Source organism: Scyliorhinus torazame, chromosome 5 (genome assembly GCF_047496885.1).
Source record: "Scyliorhinus torazame isolate Kashiwa2021f chromosome 5, sScyTor2.1, whole genome shotgun sequence".
NCBI lineage: Eukaryota > Metazoa > Chordata > Chondrichthyes > Carcharhiniformes > Scyliorhinidae > Scyliorhinus > Scyliorhinus torazame.
In genome coordinates this window covers 166985084-167005207 of record NC_092711.1, presented here as the reverse complement: position 1 = coordinate 167005207, position 20124 = coordinate 166985084, and the positions used below count along the sequence as shown (strand labels likewise).

The following is a 20124-nucleotide window of genomic DNA, read 5'->3' as shown; positions in this document are numbered from 1 at the left end:
TGATGGGGCATCAGTTCCCCGGACGTTTTATAGAATTTCCCACAGTTTAGACATTTGAAAGGTCTGTCTTTAATAATAATCTCTTGTCACAAGTAAGCTCACATTAACATTGCAATGAAGTGAAAAGCCCCGAGTCGCCACATTCTGCCGTCTGTTCGGGTACACGGAGGGAGAATTCAGAATGTCCAAATTACCCAACAGCACGTTAGATAAACTCGGTCAGTTCTCACTGGAACGACGGAGGTTGAGAGGCGAGCTGATAGAGGTTTACAAGATTATGAGTGGTATGGACAGAGTGGATAGTCAGGTGCTCTTTCCTAGGGTAGGAGAGCCAAGTACTCGGGGACATAGGTTTAAAGTGCACGGGGAAATGTTCAGAACAGATGTGCGGAGCAGGTTTTTTACACAGGGTGGGAAATATATGGAACGTGCTGCCTGGGGAGGTGGTGGGAGCCGGTACCGTCGCGGCATTTAAGGGACAACTAGATAAATATATGAATAGGGTGGGAATGGAAGGATATGGACTCCATAGGTGCAGACAGTTTTAGTTTAGGCAGGTACCAGGGTCGGCGCAGGCTTGGAGGGCCGAAGGGCCTGTTCCTGTGCTGTATTGTTCTGTTTTTTTAAAAATTTAGAGTACCCAATTCACCTTTTCCAATTAAGGGGCAATTTAGCATGTTCAATCCACCTACCATGCACATCTTTTGGGTTGTGGGGGTGACACCCACGCAAACACGGGAAGAATGTGGAAACTCCACACGGACAGTGACCCAGAGCTGGGATTGAACCTGGGACCTCGGTGCCGTGAGACTGCAATGCTACCACTGCGCCATCGTGCTGCTCTTGTATTATTCTATGTTCATCTCTTTCGGGACTCATGGGAGGAAACCGGAGCACCCGGAGGAAACCCACGCAGACACGGGGAGAACGTGCAGACTCCACATAGACAGTGACCCAAGCCGGGAATCGAACCTGAGACCCTGGCACTATGAAGCAACAGTGCTACCCACTGTGCTACTGTACCACCCCAATATGATCCCACTAGTATTTCAGCAAGGCAGATGACTGCATGAATCCCTTCCCACAATCAGATGAATGGCCTCTCCCCAGTGTGAATTCGCTGGTGGACAGTGAGTTGAGATGATCGCCTGAACCCAGTCACACAGCGAGAGCACCTGAACGGTCTCTCATCAGTGTGAATATGTTGATGGGCCATCAGCTCCCAGGAGACTTTATAACATTTCACATAGTCTGGGCATTTAAAATGTCTCTCATCAGTGTGAACATGTTGATGGTACATCCGTTTTCCAGAGCTTTTAAAGAACTTCCCACAGTGCAGACATTTAAAAGGTATTTTGTCAGTGTGAACTCGCTGGTGTCTCAGTAGGGTGGATATATGAGTGAATCCCTTCCCACACTCAGTTCAGGCAAATGGTCTCTCCCCGGTGTGAACTCGCTGCTGTTTCAGTCGCTTGGATGAATCAGTGAATCCTTTTCCACACACACAGCAGGTGAACAGCTTCTCTCCAGTGTGAACCCGCTGTTGTGTCAGCAAGTTTGATGACCAAGTAGATCTCTTCCCACTCACGGAGCAGATGAATGGTCTCTCCCCAGTGTGAATGCGTCGATGAGTTTCCAGCTCAGACGGGAAACCAAATGCTGCCTTACAATCCCCACATTTCCACGGTTTCGCGCCAGTGTGAATGCGCTTGTGTCTTGACAGGCCAGAAGATTGGCTGAAACCTCGTCCACACACACAACACATGTATGGTTTCTCTCCACTGTGAACGGTGTTTTTTCCTTCCATGTGAATTGATGGAATTCCCTGCCCAGTGAAGCAGTTGAGGCTCCTTCATTCAATGTTTTCAAGATAAAGATAGATAGTTTTTTGAAGAATAAAGGAATAAAGGGTTATGGTGTTCTGGCGGGAAAGTGGAGCTGAGTCGACAATAGATCAGCCATGATCTCATTGAATGGCGGAGCAGGCTCGAAGGTCCAGGTGGCATACTCCTGCTTCCAGTTCTTATGTTCTTATGTTATGTTCAAAACCTGTGAGGCCGGCACTCGGAAAAGGTGACCTTGAAAACTGCCAGATTTTCACAAAAGAACAACTGATTCACTGATATCGTTCAGGGAAGGGAACCTTCCGCAGGTCTGGGCCAGAAACGTTTCGGGCCTCTGTGGTGGGGGGAGAGTGAGAAACGATTGAGAGCAGAGGCGGAGAAGGAGAGGGAATTTATATTTCCAAAATTCAACCAGAACATTGACAGAATCTCCCAAACCCTCAACCTCTGCCTCCTTGAAGGACCAAGATATCGGGTCTGTGAACACCATCACATCCAGGTTTCCCTCCAAGGCACACACAGTTCTGACAGTAAGTAATGGGTGAGCAGAAACTTTCTCCACTTCAGTATTGGGAAGACATTGCGTTCAGCCCCTGTAACAAACTCCTTTATTAGCCACTGACTCCATCCCTCACCCTGGTCATTGTTTTGAGATTGAGGTTGAAAGAGATTGTCCAAATGGTTGGTGTGATATTTGACCTCGTGACTTGCTCCCAACCACATATTTACATCATCTTGAAGACTGGATTCCACCTCAGTAACATCGCCTGACTCCACCCAAGGCTCAGAGCATCTGTTGCTAAAACTCTGATCTATTCCTTTGTTATCTCTGGGACATCTATGATCCTCAAATTGATACTTCCTGAGTATTCCTGATTTTATTTACTCTGTCTTAGGTGGCATCACCTGAAGGTGTCAAGACCTCAAGACTTTGTAAGGTGCACCTTGTACACCACCTTCAGCGGTATCAGCGTCACACACAAAATCGAGGCGTTTTGCCTACGCAGCACACACCCCTCCTCCAGCGCCACAGCCAGCTTTTCCTCCCACTTCGCATTAACCCCTCCATGGACACCCCATCCTCCTCCAAAACCCTCCTGTAAATCACCGAGACGATTCCCTGTCGCCACCCCCCCCCCCCCCCCCACCCCCTCACCTTGTCCGCTGACAACACCACCTCCAACAGAGAGGAGACAGGCACTATTGGGAAGATCGGGAAGACCTTCCTTGCAAAGTCCAGCACCTGCATGTACCTAAAACATTCTCCCCACGCCAACCCAAACAGCTCAGTCAGCCCGTCAAAGCTCATAAACGGCCCTTCCAGAAACAGGGATTCTATAATTCTAACTTTTAAAAAATATTTTAGAGAAGCCAATTATATTTCTTTTCCAATTAAGGGGCAATTTAGCATGGCCAATCCACCCAACCAGCACATCTTTGGGTGTGAATATAATTCTAACTTAGGATGACCACTCGTGTGCCCTACTGAACTTAACTTTACCCCTTGTCATTGTCAGCAGTCCCTTCTTGGTGCAATATGTAGATAGTCCAACGAGGGGAGGGGCAGTACTGGATCTGGTATTGGGGAATGAGCCTGGACAGGTGGTTGAGGTTCCAGTAGGGGAACATTTTGGGAGTAGTGAGCATAATTCCATATGTTTTAGGGTACGTTTGCCACAGATTTCTGGGCACTTAAGGCAGGACGTCCCTTGAGGTAGTAGGATCCAGAGAGCAGGAGTTACATCCTTTTCTTTCCTTCCCTGCTTCCACCCTGCCTCCTCATTAAGACACTGGGACACAAAGGGTGACCCAGTTTGATGGACAGTTTGTCTCTATTCGAAACAATGGGGGACAAGCTCCACCCAGCTATGAAAATATTGCCCCCAACGTGATGGCGGCCGCACATGCTCAGTGCTGCACATTGCCCCCAATAAAGATGGTGATCATTAACCGGGACGACTTTAGGGATCTTTGGCCCCGCTCAGTACAAATGGGATTGCTAAGTTTTTGAGGGAGTTTGTAGATGACAGAACCTTTATAGAAATCGTCCCGTCCACAAGCCGGTTCCATCATACGCTCCGATCTGCAATTTGCCGCTTACAAATTACAGATCCAAGAAAAAAAGCATCCACCCCTCACCATTTCCCGCATTGTGCATGCTTCATTCACTGCCCCTCATTCGCTCCGATTGGTTGGAGGACCAGCTGCTTCCATTCAGTCCTCCAGTCCCGCCCCCTATTACTAGTGGTCCGGAGCCGCCATCAATCATTCCCCTGGGCATTGTGATCTGGAGCATGCGCAGTGCGGTTGATGAGGTGAGACAGTAGCGCGCAGGCGCAATGCTGTTGTTCGTCTGGAGGAGAGTCCTTTGTCCCGGGGAAGCAAAGTTAGCATCAGGCGGTGGGAGGGAGGATCCGCAAACCCTTCACAATCATTGTCAGCTCCCTGATTTGCAGCTGCGGGGCTTCTCCCTCCTAGGAACAGGCCCAGGTTAAAGGTCACCATCCTGCTTCAGCGACTGGAGGATGGTTCACATCAGAGGATGGGGGAGGGGAACAATAAATAAGAGCTGACACTTTGCACTCAAATCAATGAGGACTCTGATCTCTGGAACGGAAGGAAGCCCTGGGAGGTGGGCGGGGAGGATTCACAAACACCCGCTGGAGGCCCCAAACTGCCAAGAAGAACCCACAGATCCTGATTTTGAGCTCCCGGGGCTTGTTTGCTTCAGCTGTGGCCGTCTTGGTGAAACAACAGAGTGGGCGGGGCATCAGGATTCCAGTGACCAGGAGAGAAAATTACCGATTTATTCTCACTCTACACAGAGGGACTTGAGAACTGAACCCAGCCAGAGTGGAGGGAGCGGGTAAACTGTAAGGAAAGGAATTTTGAAGGTGGTTTGAAAGGTTTGGCAGACTGACAAACTCTCATGGTGAAAATTAAAGGTAAGCCTGCATGGGTCTGTGTGAAGAGGTGGGCGGTGTTGGGTGGGCTGCTGACAGAAATGTGAGGCCAGGGAGGGGGTGGTTGGCTGCCAGAACGGTTGGAACAGAGTTCTACATAGGTCCAGTTGACGAGTCAGACACCCAAGCAGCAAATCTCAGTGGATTCAAATATGGCCCATAAAATGTGGGCTGGTTTGTCACTCTGGGGTTTGGATTCCAGCATAGGAAAGAGGAAGAACGTATGTGATGAGGATTTACTGTTTCGCAGAAAGAAGTGCAGAAAACCTGTTCCATACAAACGAGAATTGTCTGTCCTTTATTTTTATTCGGTGTTGACAATGATGATGTTTATAAACTCTTTTTATGGGAAATTTGAAATCTACAGGTGTGAAATCGTCCAACCTGGAGAGACACAAGGACATCCACACCATAGACAAACCTTGGAAATGCGGGGCCTGTGGGAAGGCCTTCATATCTCCATCCCAACTGGAAACTCATCTGCGTAGTCACTCAGGGGAGAGACCTTTCACCTGCTCCATGTGTGGGAAACAATTTAATCGATTGTTCAACCTTCGCACACACCAGCGAATTCACACTGGAGAGCGGCCATTCATCTGCTCTGTGTGCATGAAGGGATTCAGCAGTTCATCACACCTGCTGAAACACAAGCGTGGTCACACTGGGGAAAGACCGTTCATCTGCTTCAAGTGTGGGAAGAGATTCACGCAGTCACAAAACCTAATGAGACACAGGCGAGTTCACAAATAACTTTTGGAAGTAGATTCAGCTGAACGGGTGATCTCAGTGTCAGTGACAAAGAAATCAATGAGCTCCTTGCACTTGTTCGAAGTCAGGAGAGAGATTTAAGAAGATGATCATGAAGAACAGAATCTGGGTTGTCCTTGCTTCCAGGAACAATCCAGAAATAGTGACCAGTTTAGGCAGAGGAGAGCAGGGCCAGGTAGAGCTGGATGTGTTGCTGCTGCCTCTGGTAATCAACAGTTCAACCAGTTGATAAGACTGCGCCAAGTGAAAAGGGAATTGGTAAGAGTGAGAAAATGGGCAGCAAATGATCTCAAGTTTACAGATGATAAAAGTTGGGATGCTGGTCAGGAGTGTGTTGGAATCATCAAGTTTAAAGATAACAGTTGCATAGATGTTGGTTTCAGAGCAAACACACTGAGGTGAGGGCTAGGTCAGGTAATATTATTGAGCTAGATATAAACAGTCTTAGTGATGGTGCAAATATGTAGTCAAAAGCTCATCTGGTCAAATATGACATTGAAATCTGCATTAGTCGCACACAGTGCGTGTATCACCTACAAGATGCACTGCAGCAACTCATCAGGCTCTTTAGACAGTACTTTTCAACCCTTGACCACCTCATACGACAAGAACAGTAGACACATGAGAACATCATCACCTGCAGGTTCCCCTCCAAGCCACACAACATCCTGACTTGGAACTATGTCACTGTTCCTTCACTGTTGTTGGGTGAAAATCCTGGAACTCCCACCCTGGCTATGCTGTGACTCAACCTACACATCATGTATTACAGCGGTTTGAGAAGACAACTCACTACCATCTTCTCGAGGGCAATTTGGAGTGGGCAATGATTTCTCCCAGCAATATCCACTCCCTGTGAAAGGATAAAATAAACACAGTTTCCAGCGAGGTGGATGGTGGCTAGAGAATGGAGTTTGTAGCAGGGCCATAAGACAATGGCTTCACTATTTATTTTTTAAAATAAATTTCGAGTTCCCAATTATTATTTTCCAATTTAGCGTGGCCAATCCACCCACGCTGCACATCTTTGGGTTGTGGGGACGACACCCACGCAGACACTGGGAGAATGTGCAAACTCAATGACTTCGCTATTTCCAATGTTTAATTGGAGGAAATGTCTGCTCACCCAATTCTGGATGTCAGACAAGTCAGGACGATGTGTGAATTGGAGGTGGTGGTTTTCATATACACCTCTTACTTTGCGGAAGTTGGGGGTTTGAGATTCTGTCAAAGTTATTGTTCAAGTTAGACCATAAGACATAGGAGCGGAAGTAAGGCCATTCAGCCCATCGAGTCCACTCCACCATTCAATCATGGATGAAGTTGTAGTTGTATAAAATCTGTCTCTTTCACTTCTTGTCTCTCCACTTCTATTTGTCCCCTTCTGCTCCCAAAGTGTCCAGAGTCTAGTGTCGGCCCTCTGACCCAGGTGACCGGCCGCCATCTTGGTAGAAACAAAGTAGAAACTTGGTAGAAGTGGCGCATGTGTGGCCATTTTGGTGAAGGAACCGGAAGTGGAGGCTTCAGGGTCCCAGTGACCAGGAGAAAAATCATTCTGAACCCTGGACCAGCTCTACCCTCCCATCCAATAATTTTAATATTCAAACATATTTTTCAGTTGACATTTTTGAAATACTCTCGTACTGCCCACTGCAAAACCTTCATTGAACTACCTGTATCACAATGGCAGTTGAGCAAAACTCAGTGAGTTCCAGGATCTGCCTGAAAATGCAGCGGTATGATTCACTAATTAATTTTAAAAGAGAGGTGGATAGTTACCTGAGTATGAGAAGGTGCATGGCGAGGGACATGAAATGGGAATGACGGACTGAACAAGTCCGTTCTTTCTAAAATTCAGCACAGGAAAGATGGGCTGAACAACCCCCATCGCCCCCTCTTGTGCAATGCACCTCTACGATTCTCGGAACCTGAATGGAACCAAAATAAAATTTGAAATCGTTATTGGTCATTTTACTAAATGTAAAGAGTACACTGTCCATCAAGAGCCACTTAAGAGCAGAATAAACAGGAGCAGTTGGAGGACATAGAGCCTGCTCCACTTTTTCTCCATGTCGCCATTTTCCTTCTTTCCCTCTGTATCCAATAATCTCTTGAATTCAGTCTTGAATATACTCAGCGACTGAGCATCCACAGCCTTCAAGGATGTCGAATTCCAATTGACAAACTTGAATGAAGAAACACCTCATCTTATTCACATATCGCCACTAACATCTCAAGATGTTTTACCGGAGGATAGGCAGGCAGGGATTCCTACAAATAGTTGTTTGCGGTTCATTGCAGTTCCTTGACAAGGTATCGGCTTTATTCTGACTGTTGTGAAGACTGAGCTACCTTTGCTGGTACGCCTGCTTTCCAGAGATGATCAGACAAGAGTAATGCTGCTGGGCTCAACGCTTTTTCATCAACAATGATTCGGCCTCTGCAGGAAATTGAGAGAAGAGGCAGCATCGCTCTTCGGCCACACAGGATAGTACTGGTTAGATTCAATGTCTTTATCCAGAGGGTGTGGAACTTGCTGTCACAGGGACTGGTTGAGGAAAACAGCATGAATGCACTTAGCAAGTTGCAGACACAAGAGAGAAAGGAATAGAAAGACCTCCAGACAGAGAGAAGTGATAGGCTCATGGGGAATATATACACTGACACTGGGTACAGTGACCTGTTTTTGTGCTGTCCATTGAGTTTCATTCTACTTTGATTCTTTTTACAGGGTATGGAATGGAAAAACTTACAGGCAGCAAACTCAAGATTTGAGAGCCTTTTGATTTGTCAGGATATGAATATCATCGGCCCCTGAATGTGGAAGGAGAAATGTTTGTCTTCTATCTGTGGGAAGGTCAGTGTGACTGGAAAAAGCACCGAGACACATACATATGCAAGTGAATGTGTTCCAGTGAGCTGACTGTGAAACGAGCCTCAACCAGTTACACAGCCTGAAAAAACATCCCATCATTCACAGCAGAGAGAAACTGTACACGATGTTCTGTGTGTGAATGAGGCTCCAATCTGGACAGACACAAGGTCATCGGCACCATGGAGAAACCGTGGAAATGTGGAGGTTGTGGAAAGGGGTTCAAATCTCCATCCCTGCCGGAAGCTCATCAACGCAGTCACACTGGTGAGGGACCATTCACCTGCTCCCTGTGTGGAAAGGGATTTACTCAGTCAGCACACCTTATGAAACATCAACTTGTGCACAGTAATAAGAGATCTTTTAAATGTTCTGACTGTGAGAAGAGCTTCAAAAGTGAAATGGATCAGCTGAGACACCAGCGAGTTCACACCGGAAAGAGGCCATTCACCTGCTCCGAGTGTGGGAAGGGATTCACTCAGTCAGCCAAGCTGCTCACACACCAGCAAGTTCACCCTGGGGAGAGGCTGTTCCCTTGCTCTGTGTGTGGCGAAAGATTTAATCATTTATCTAACCTGCAGAGACACCAGAGAGTTCACACTGGAGAGAGGTCGTTCACCTGCTCTGAGTGTGGGAAGAGATTCCTTCACTTCTGGAACCTTGCTACACATCAACTTGTTCACAGTGATCAGAAACCTTTTAAATGTTCTGACTGTGAAAAGAGCTATAAAACTACATCTGATCTGCTGAAACACCAACGCACTCACACTGGGGAGAGGCCGTTCATCTGCTCTGTGCGTGGGAAGAGATTCACTTGGTCATCCCACATGCTGAGACACCAGAGACTTCACGAGTGACTGCAGGGGTTGGATTCTGCTGTTATTGCTGCTGTTAATCACATCCAGGACTGAACCATGTTCATTCTGACAGCTGGAGTTTGTTTCTGTTGATAATAATCCCTGATACCAGTTGGAGTTTAATATTTTGATATTTGTCAAATAAATTAATGTTTCAGACACACACTTTGTTGGGTCCTTAATTTCTCCAGGATAAGAGGCAACTAATTTGTGTCCTGTCGCAGACTGCTCCATTTTTTGGACTTTTCTCCTTTCTAACTCTATATTATTTCAATTCTCATACCTTATTACTTCCTTGGGTTTGAGGGTGAGACCCACACAGACACAAAATACTGTGTTTTCTGTATTGGACAATTACATTAAAATCTGGAACACGTGTAGATATGGATTGGTGTCGCCATATCATGCGTATAAAGTATTGATGTTCTCTAGTTATGCTCTTCCCCACATTCTCTCCATATCCTCTCTCACAAAACCTTCCATTATTTTAAACATTTCTATTAGGTTATCCCCTCCGCCTTCATTTCTAAGGACAGAGGAGACCCAGCCTGTCAATCCTTTCCTGATATTTTATATGTACCTACACATTTCTGGTTTCACAATTATAAATCTTCTTTGCACCCTCTTCAGTGCCTTGGTATCATTTTATAATATCGTGACCAGAACAGCATGCAGTGATCGGTGAGATACTTGATCCAAGAGTCACAGATAACCCCAAAAATGGGACCAAGCTAATGTGCGATTTTACGCTGGTTTATTAAGAAACAACAGTTTAAAAATGATGCATAATGGACACACAAAACATCATACAGCCTGAGAATGATTTCCCAGTCCCAGAGGACAGACGGATGATGCAGAATGAGTACTGGTCTCCATTACTAGTGGCTGCAGTCTCCTCTGGATGGTTCACTGCTGTGAGCCAGTGTGGGTGTTGGGTGAAGCCAGTATGGATCTTTTTAGAAATCTCTTCCTGTTTTAACCTTTACACAGACAAATGGTTTGCGGATGGATCCTGAGATCCAATCATATCAGGGTTAGAAATGTCAATTTAAGAGCCTGTGTTAGAGACCAGTCCTGGGCAGAAAGAACAGGCCTGTCCCGTGTTTGTCACCCAGCAAACTGCTGTGGAAGATTTCGTTTCGTTGAAAGGAAGTGAGCCATTCCTATAATATTCAATAAATGCTTCATATTTTATCATTTATTTCTTAACAAATCTTCCTGTCTTTGTATATCAGAGACACAAGTATTTGAAATCAGTTAGGAGGTGACTCCCATATCTCCCGTTCTCAAACACCCTGTTTTGAAAGATAAGAAATGGGATAAAGCCAAAAGGCAAATTGTCACCATGCTGTCAGTGGAAAGGGTTAACTTCTCTGTTTGTTTGCAAAGGGATTGGAGCAAACATTTCTAACTGTGCCCAATTGTGCTGACTTTAGGTGACTTTTCTTTTCAGATCAAAGATGAACCAAACACCATTTTAAACTTTGTTTTCCAATTCTTTTGGGAAGGGGGTTTCAGCTTTGCCCAATTGTGACTGTTTCCCCCATTCTCCTTGAGGCACCTTTCCAAATCACAGGAATAAACCTGAAGAAAAATAAAGCAAGAACATTAGCTTTCACAGGTAAGCTTCAACCTTCTTAAAGAGGGCGGAGCTTCCCACAGTTTGTGAGTTCTGAAATATTACTTCAAGATCCAAGGAATAAGCCCACAAATTGGCCAGGAGAAATAACAAACCTGAGGATTGGGAGCAGGTTAGAATTCAGCAAAGGAGGACCAAGAGATTGATTAGGAAGGGGAAAATAGCGTACGAGAGTAAGCTGGCGTGGAAGATAAAAAACTGACTGCAAAAGTTTCTATAGATCCGTGATGAGAAAGAGATTGGTGAAGACAAATGGCTGAGCAACTCAATACATACTTTGCTTCTGTCTTCTCAAAGAACGACATAAATAACATACCAGAAATGTTGGGGAATGTAGGGTTCAGAGAGGTGAGGAACTTAAGGAAATCAGAGTAGAGAAATGGTGTTGGGGAAATTGATGAGATTGAAGGTCGATAAATCTCTGGGGCCTGATAATCTACATACCAGACTACTCAAGAAATAGTGGATGCATTGGTGGTCATCTTCCAAGATTGTACAGATTCTGGAACAGTTCCTACAGATTAGAGGGTGGCTAATGTAACCCCACTCTTTAAAAAGGGAGGTAGAAAGTAAACAGAATTATAGACCAATCAACGTGATGACGGCAGTGGGGAAAATTCTAAAGTCCATGATCAAAGGTTTTAAAGCGAAGTACTTAGGAAACAGTGACAGAATTGGACAGAATCAACATGGATTTATGAAAGGGAAATCATGCTTGACAAATCTATTGGAATTCTTCAAGGATGTAACTAGTAGTCGATGAGGGGAAGCCAGTGGATGTGGTTTATTTGGACTTTCAGAAGGCTTTCAACAAAGTTCCACATCAGAGATTAGCATGTGAAGTTGAAACGCATGGGTTTGGGGATAGTGTATTGAGATGGATAGAAAATTGGTTGGCAGGCAGGAAATAAAGAGTAGGAATAAACGCGTAGGAATAAACAAGTATTTTTCCGAATGGATCGGTACTAGGACCTCAGCTATTCACAATATATATTCATGATTTAGATGAGGGATGTCTTGTTGCAATTTTACAGGGCCTTGGTGAGGCCACACCTGGGGTATTGTCTGCAGCTTTGGTCTCCTTATCTGAGGAAGGATATTCTTGCTATAGAGGGAGTGCAGTGAAGGTTTACCAGACTGATTCCTGGGATGGTGGGACTGACGTATGAGGAGAGATTCAGCCAGTTAGGATTATGTTCGCTGGAGTTCAGAAGAATGAGAGGGATCTTATGGAAACCTATAAACTTGACAGGACTAGACTGGGTAAATGTGGGAAGGATATTCCCGATGGTGGGGGAGTCCAGCACCATGTGTGATAGTCGAAGGATATGGGTAGACCACTTAGGACAGAGACGAGGAGAAATTTCTTCACCCAGAGGGTGGTCAGCCTGGGGAATTCACTACCACAGAAAGAGTTGAGGACAAAACATTGTCTGCTTTCAAGAAGCAGTTAGGTACAGCTCTTCGGGCAAAAGGGATCAAAGGATGTGGAGGGAAAGTGGGGAACAGGTTACTGAGTTGGATGATCAGCCATGATCATAATGAATGATGGAGCAAGCTCGAAGGGCCGAATGGCCTCCTCCTGCTTCTATTTTATATGTTTCTATGTAAGGCTGAAGTTTGTCTTGAGGGAATCAAACATTTTGGTGCCTTTTCCAATTGTACAATTAAATTGTGATTCACATTGAAAGGTTCACTTTCACTCAGTAATGATAACGTTTCACTTTTCTCAGCATAGACATTTTAGATTAAATACCAATTGTTCACTTCTCTTGTAGCTGGTATGTGGAGAAGATCATGTTCACTGCAGACCTGTCAGCAGAGAAAGCGCACTGTGCTTTGATGCACGAGGGATGTCTGGAGACCCTGTGGGGGACAAGATGGCGGCGCCCCTGGTGCGCACATTGCGGGGTCGGGACAAGATGGCGGCGCCCATGGTGCGCACATCGCGGGATCGGGACAAGATGGCGGCACCCACAGGGCGCACATGGACGAAGGGGGACAAGATGGCGGCGCCCATTGGTCGCACATGGACCCGGGAGGAGAAGATTGTGGCTCCCATTGTGCGTCTGGCGTGGGGTAGGGGGCAATAGCGGGCGCGATCGCAACGACTGTGCTGGCCTGGCTCCCAGCCGCTAAGTGGCCCTTTTTACTGCAGGCTTTACAAACTGCAGTGCGGGCCGGGCAGTGTTGGTGGGGGTGCTTCTGCTGACCGCAGAAGTAGCAGCGGGGACCCCCGGGGTGCGCGGATCGGCGTGCGGCGTATTGGGAAGGCAGGGCCCCAGCTGAGGAGGTCATCAGCGGGGTCCAGGAGGGGTAGGAAAGAGTAGAAGGGTGGGCAGCGCGGCGGGAGGGGTACAATTATACGTTACGGGATGCGACCGTCATGGAGAGCGCCAAAGTTTTTGTCTCCGCCAGTTCGAGCGTGGCCCCTTCCAGTAATTGTTCTCGGATGCGGTCCGCGCAATCCCCGTCACGAAGGCATCATGCATGAGGAGATTTGCGTGTTCGGCGGTCGTAACGGCCTGACAGTCACAGTCCCGGACGAGTGGATTTAGGGCCCGCCAGAAGTCTTTGATGGACTCACCATGTAGTTGCGAGCGGGTGGCGAGTACATGCCTGGCGAAGAGCGTGTTCGCCTTCTGCGCGTAGTGTTCCTTAAGGAGTTCCATTGCTTTTGTGTAATTCGTGGCGTCTTGGATCAACGGGAACACGCTGGAGCTCAGTCTGGAGTACAGGACGTTTATCTTCTGAGCCTCCGTTGGCTCGGGGTCCGCAGCCTTGATGTAGGCCTCAAAACATGCTAGCCAGTGAGTAAAGTCTCTTCTGGCGTCGGGCGAGTGCGGATCTAGCTGCAGGCGATCGGGCTTAATTCTGATATCCATTCTGTGGAAAATCTGACCGTAATAAATTGATGCATGATCAATTGCACAAAGACTAAAGTTGGGTAGAACTGTGGCTTTATTACAGTCAGATGCATGGCCTCCTGCTGCAGCTGGCGAAATGGCAGGGCACTGGAGGTCATGCATATTTATACAGTTCTCCGTGGGCGGAGCCAGCCGGCAGGAGCTACCGGCGAACCTGTAGTGCAGGTCCTACCTTACATCTCCTATTACAGTGGTTCACCACATACTTCTGGATATATCAGTCTGCAAGTAGATGGATCTTTTAGACATGACCCTAGTGAAGGACCTCCCAGTGATGCTAAGGAGTGAGATGTCCCTGTAGTTGTTGGAATCTCCTCTGTCACTGCTGATTTTATATGTTGTGATGATTTTGCATCACACGTATGGAATGGTTCCTGTCACCCATCAGAGACGTCGGAGGTCATGAAGGTGCGACAGTCGAAGGGACTTTCCGTGTGTAAGCAGATCAGCTGGAATCCCATCCTTGCCGGGTGCCTTTCTGCTTGCTCAGCAATCAATGGCCTCTTCCAGCTCAAGTGGTGAGGGTTCCTTCTCCAACTCAACATGGAAGCTGCAATAGAGGCAATCAGAGTCTGGGAGATGTCCAGCTCACAGTCGTGATCAACCCAGCAGGACATCTGTTTACTTCTGTTGGTAAGAACTTCACCAGCTGCCAATTTCAGTCGCACAACTTTAGTGATGGTCGGACAAAGATCCCTCTTGACCCCATCAGTCGTAGATTTCCATTGTCACAGGCAGCTTGGAATTATTGACAGAGGCTGGTCCAATGTTTATTTGCACAGGATCTCCCTGATATTTACACAACTGTCTTGGCTACGTTCAAGTAATGCAGTGTTCTAGCTGTTGGGTTTATGCTGCACATCAGGTCGACTTTGCTTTTTGCTTCAATGACAGATGTCATCTCGGCTGAGTGAGTCTGAACCAGTCTTTGTTGTGGGTTCCACCTTTACCAAATGTTGCTGCTGCTGTGTCAGAAATGATTCAACTCAGCGACTTCCAAACTTCATCAGTATACATGTTGATGTTAAGATTTCTATGTACGTTTTTACAGTACCTGTATAATATTTCACTGTTTGTTTCGCTTCCTTCACAATTTAATATCATAATGGACAGAACACTGAAGAAGTCAGTAAGAATTGTCAGCAAGGATTAATCTGCAGTTTGTAATTGGAGATGTTAATCAGTGGAACCTTTTAGACACTGATTAGGGACATTGCAGCCCCAAAAATCAGTGACATTTTCAGAATATTAAACTGCAGCCAGTTATAGAGATTGTTAACATCAGCAGAATCAAACCAGATATTGTCAGACTATCAATCCTGGATGCGATTAGCAGCAGCAAAACAGCAGATTCCAATCCCTGCAGTCATTTGTGAACTCGCTGGTGTCTCAGCAGGTGTTGTGACTGAGTGAATCCCGCTCCACACAAGGAGCAAGAGAACCGTCTCCCACCGGTGTGATCCCACTGATGTGTCAGCAATTGGGATGCCCAAGGAAATCCCATCCCACACACGGAGCAGGTGAACGGCTTCTCCCCAGTGTGAGTGTGTTGGTGCTCACTGAGGTCAGTTGACTGACTAAAAGTCTCTCCACAGGTGATGCACCTGAATGGTTCCTCGTTTGTGTGCATTTGGTGGTGTGTCTGGAGGGTGAATACCTGAGTGAATCCCTTCCCACACACAAAGCAAATGAATGGTTTCTGACTCGTGTAAATTGGCTGGTGTTCAGTGAGGATGGATAAAGACTTGAATTTCTCTTCACAGGTTGTGCAGCTGAATGGTTTCTTCTCAGCGTGAACTCGCTGGTGCAAGCAAAGGGCAGATGACTGAGTGAATCTCCTCTCACACACAGAACAGCTGAACGGCCTTTCCCCAGTGTGAACGCGTCGATGGATTTCCAGCCGGGGTGAAGAATTGAATCCTTCACCACAGTCCTCACATTTCCACGGTTTCTCCATGGTGCCAGTTTCCTCATATCTCTCCAGCTTGGACGGTCCGTTGAAGCTTTGTCCACATACACAGAACACCTGTATGGTTTCTCCCTGCTGCGAATCGTGTGATTTTTTTACAGGCTGTTTTACTGGTTAAAGCTCTTTGTACAGTCAATGTACTGGAACACTCTCATTCCAGTGTGTGTCCTGATGCTTTTCCAGTCACAATGATGTTTGAAATGGTGTCACACAGGCAGAACACACAAACATTGCTCCTTCCAAATTCAATGACTAATGATATTCTGGCCGTGGCGACTCGGTGACTCTGTCAGATCATGCTGTGATATTCAGTTTGAGCTTCCTGTCTGTAAATCCACCCATTCTAGTGCCCTGGAAAAGAAGTTTACAAAACGTTATACAGAGAGAAATCCTGAACATACAATACTATTTTCTATACAACATATTTTCCTCATTTGTACCTGCAAAACAGTAAATCCTACTCCCATACACTCTCTTGCTCACTGTGCTGAATGCAAATCCCAGGGTGTTTAATAGTCCCATATGTTACAGAAATGTATCTGAGTCCACTGTCCCAGTCTGCATGCTGCCTGGATGCTGGCTGTACTATAAATTGGATCTTTATCAATGCACAAAACCATGTTCCTTACCGCTTCTATGTTCCAACAGCTCTGGCAAACACCACCCTTAATTTTCACCATGAGAGTTGGTCAGCCCGTCAAACCCAGCACAGCACCTTCACAATTATTTTCCTTACAGTTTACCTCCTGCCTCCACTCTGGCTGGGTTCAGTTCTCAAGCCTCTTTGCAAAGTGAGAATAAAATCAATTAATCACTCATTTTCTGTCCTGGTCACTGGGACCCTGATGCCCGCTCACTTGGGCAGACAAGAAGTAAACAAGCCCCGGGAGCTGCAAACTCGGGACCTGCAGGTTCCTATTGGGGGTTTGGGGCCTCCAGCGGGTGTTTGTAAATCCTCCCCGCCCACCTCCCAGGGTTTCCTTCCTTCCCAGAGATCAGAATCCTCATTGATTTGAGTCCAAAGTGTCAGCTCTTATTTACTGTCCCCCTCCTCTGGTGTGAACCATCCTCCAGTCGCTGAAGTAGGAGGGTTAACCTGGGCCTGGTCCCGGCAGCTGCAAATCAGGGAGCTGACAATGATTCTGAAGGGTTTGCAGATCCTCCCACCCACCACCTGACGCTGACTCCGCTTCTCCGGGACAAAGGAGTCCCTTCCCGAGGCCTACACTGGAATTGCGCATGCTCCAAACTCCGTTCCCGCGCCTGCGCACTGATGTCGAACTATAGCAGCCACATTGCGCATGCACTGCATCACAATGCCAGGTTGACTGACGGCAGCCCCCGACCAATAGAAAGAGGGGACGGACCTGGATGACTCAACGGGAGCAGCTGGTCCTCCAACCAGTCGGAGTGCGTGAGGGGCGGGGATCAGCTGGAATCTCCCACATTGGCTGGAGCTCTGCATCATTTTGAGCTGATTTGTCTCAAACTCCAGGAGAAAACTGGACCTTCCTGTTTGTGGCTTTAAACAGATGAAACCCTGTGGATCTGGAGCAAATATTTCAATGTTTGTTCCTCAAATGTGGAAATCTGAAACTGTGTCCACACAATTCAGGGGCTGACTTCAAAATAAAGCTGGGTAGACAGGGAATGACTACAGTACCATAATGTACTGGACAATCTCAGCAGGTCTGACAGCATCTGTGGAGAGAAAAGGGAGGAAATATTTTGTCTGGATGACTCTTTGTCAAAGCCATCCAGACTTGAAACATTAGCTCCCTTTCTCTCCACAGATGCTGTCAGACCTGCTGAGATTGTTGAGTTTTTACTGATTTTGTTTCAGATTCCAGCATCTGCAGTAACTTGCTTTTATCTGAATGTTTACAGTATCTTGTTTTTGGGTCACTGTGTATCAGTTTTCTCCCTCTTACCATTACCTGTTTAAATGTGAAGAAGGAGCTTTTAAAGAATGAGAAACAGTAACTGACACCCTATTCAAAATAAAACTAAACTTGCTGTTTGTCTTTACCAAGGAAATAGATGCTACCCAGGCCATGGAGACAGACTAGCAAACTTTGTCCCTAGATGGGTTCAAAATTGATAAGGTGGAAGTGTTAAAGTAAGAATATAAATTACAGGGCAGCTGGCAATAATTTCCCAGTCTTTGCTGAAGGTGCCAGAGCACTGGAGAATTACAAATCTTATGCATTTGTTCAAAAAGGATAGCCCCAGCAATTACAGATCAGTTAGTTGAACATCATTGGTGGGCAAGCTTCAAGAATCAATTATTCCAGATTGAATTAAATGCCACATGGAAAATATGGACTGATTTGCAAGAACCAGTATGGAGTTCTAAAGGGGAAATCGTGTTTAACTGACTTGCTGGATTTTTTAAGGAGGTAACAGAAAGGGTTGACGAGGGTAATGCCGTTGATGTAGTGTACATTGACTTTCAGTGCGCATTCAATGCAATGCAACACAACAGATTTGTGGGAAGAATTATAGCTCATGGAATAAAAGAGACAGTGGTACGGTGGACACAAAAAGTGACAGAATAATAGGAAGCAGAGAATAACAGTCAATGGATATTTTTCAGGCTGGAGGGAGGTTTGTAGTGGTGTCCCCCAGGGGTCAGTATTTGGACCCTTGCTTTTCCTGGTGCATATTAATAATCTAGATCGTGGTTGCAGGGGACAATTTCAAAGTTTGCAGATGACACAAAACTTAGAAGCGGATCTGAATCCATGTTCACCCATTGCTCAGCAGTCAATGGCTTTTCCCAGCTCAAGTGATGAGTGTTCCTTGTCCAACTCAACCATGAGAGGAAGCTGTAGGAGAGTCAGGCAGAGACTGACAGTTCGTCTGTCGGAGCATAGCTGACAGTCATATTAAACCCAGAAGGACATCTGTTTACATCTGTCAGGATGTCACTATCTGCCAATTTGAGGGAAACAAGTTTGGTGATGGTCAGACACAGAGCCCACTTCCTCCCATCACACACAGCACATAGATTTCCTTTATCACAGGCAGTTTAAAATTATTGATGTCGACTGATCCACTGTTTATTTGCACAGTCTCTCTGTCTGGGGGGGTGAGGGGGGTGTGGGGGGTGGGTGGGGGGTGGGGGGGGGTGTGGGGTGGGGGGATGGGGTGGGGGGGGTTGGGGTGGGGGGGTGGGGGTGGGGGGAGCTGGAGAGTGAGGTTGTTTTGGCGATCTATGGTAGGATTATGGCAGAGAACAAGGAGTCCATGAAAAGGATTAAGACCAAGTGGGAGGAAGGGTTTGGGATGGTGTTGGAGGGAGGACTATGGTGTGAGGTGCTGCAGAGGGTTAACGTCTCAACCTCGTGTGCGAGGCTGGGGGTGATTCAATTGAAAGTTGTGCACAGGGTGCACTTAATGAAGGTGAGGATGAGATGGTTGTTCAAGGAGGTGGGAGGATAGCTGTGAGCAGTGTGGGAGGGGTTCAGCCAATCAAGTCCATATGTTCTGGTCCTGCCCAAAGTTGGAGAAATTTTGGGGGTCAGTGTTCAGCACCATGTCTAAAGTTCTGCATGAGCATTTGGAGCCGGGTCCCTTCGTGACCGTATTTGGGGTGTCAGACCTGCCGGAGCTGCAGATGGGTGAGTGGGCAGATGTTTTAGCCTTCGCCTTGTTGATTGCCTGCAGGCAGGATCTGTTGAGGTGGAGACCAACTTGCTCCCCTCCCGCTGCACCGGTGCCTCGACGTGGCTGGAGGATCCAATGGAGTTCTTGTTCTTGTATTTAGAGAAGGTGAAATTTGCTCTGAGAGGGGCAGATGAGGGGTTCCACCAGAGATGGGTTTTATTTGTGTTATATTTTGGGGATCTGGTGGCCTTCGAAGAGTAGGGGGGCAGTTTGTGGTTGGGGAGAGAGGTGTTGAGGTTTGGGTTTGTTTGTTTGTGTGTTGTACAAATGTTAAAATGTTGAAAACTTGAATAAAAATATTTGTTTTAAAAACAAACTTCACTTCAAAATCTGACAACGTTACTCAATTCATTGAATATCAACGGCTTTTAAATCCAGAAGGAGAAATGTTTGATTGTTCCTTGTGCTTCAAAATGTTTTAAACATCAGTGTGACTGGAAAAGCACAGAGACACACACCCGAGTGAGAGTGTTCCAGTTCACTGACTGTGGAAAGAGCCTGAAACAGCATTGCACCATTCACAGCGGGCAGAGACCATACACGTATCCTGTGTGAGCCTTCAACTGATTGTCTAACCTGGAGGGACAGCAGGAAACACCCGCACGATGGAGAAACA

At 46.6% G+C, this 20124-nt stretch overlaps 1 long non-coding RNA gene across 1 annotated transcript; it reads right to left on the bottom strand.

Moving 5' to 3' along the window:
* Nucleotides 1–10041: 10041 nt before the first annotated feature.
* On the bottom strand, nt 10042–17055 carry LOC140420513 (uncharacterized). Its single transcript, XR_011946415.1, has 2 exons — nt 16469–17055; nt 10042–16190 (listed from the first exon to the last, which is right to left on the bottom strand). It is a non-coding gene; the product is annotated as an uncharacterized lncRNA (long non-coding RNA).
* Between the last annotated feature and the right edge of the window lie 3069 nt (nt 17056–20124).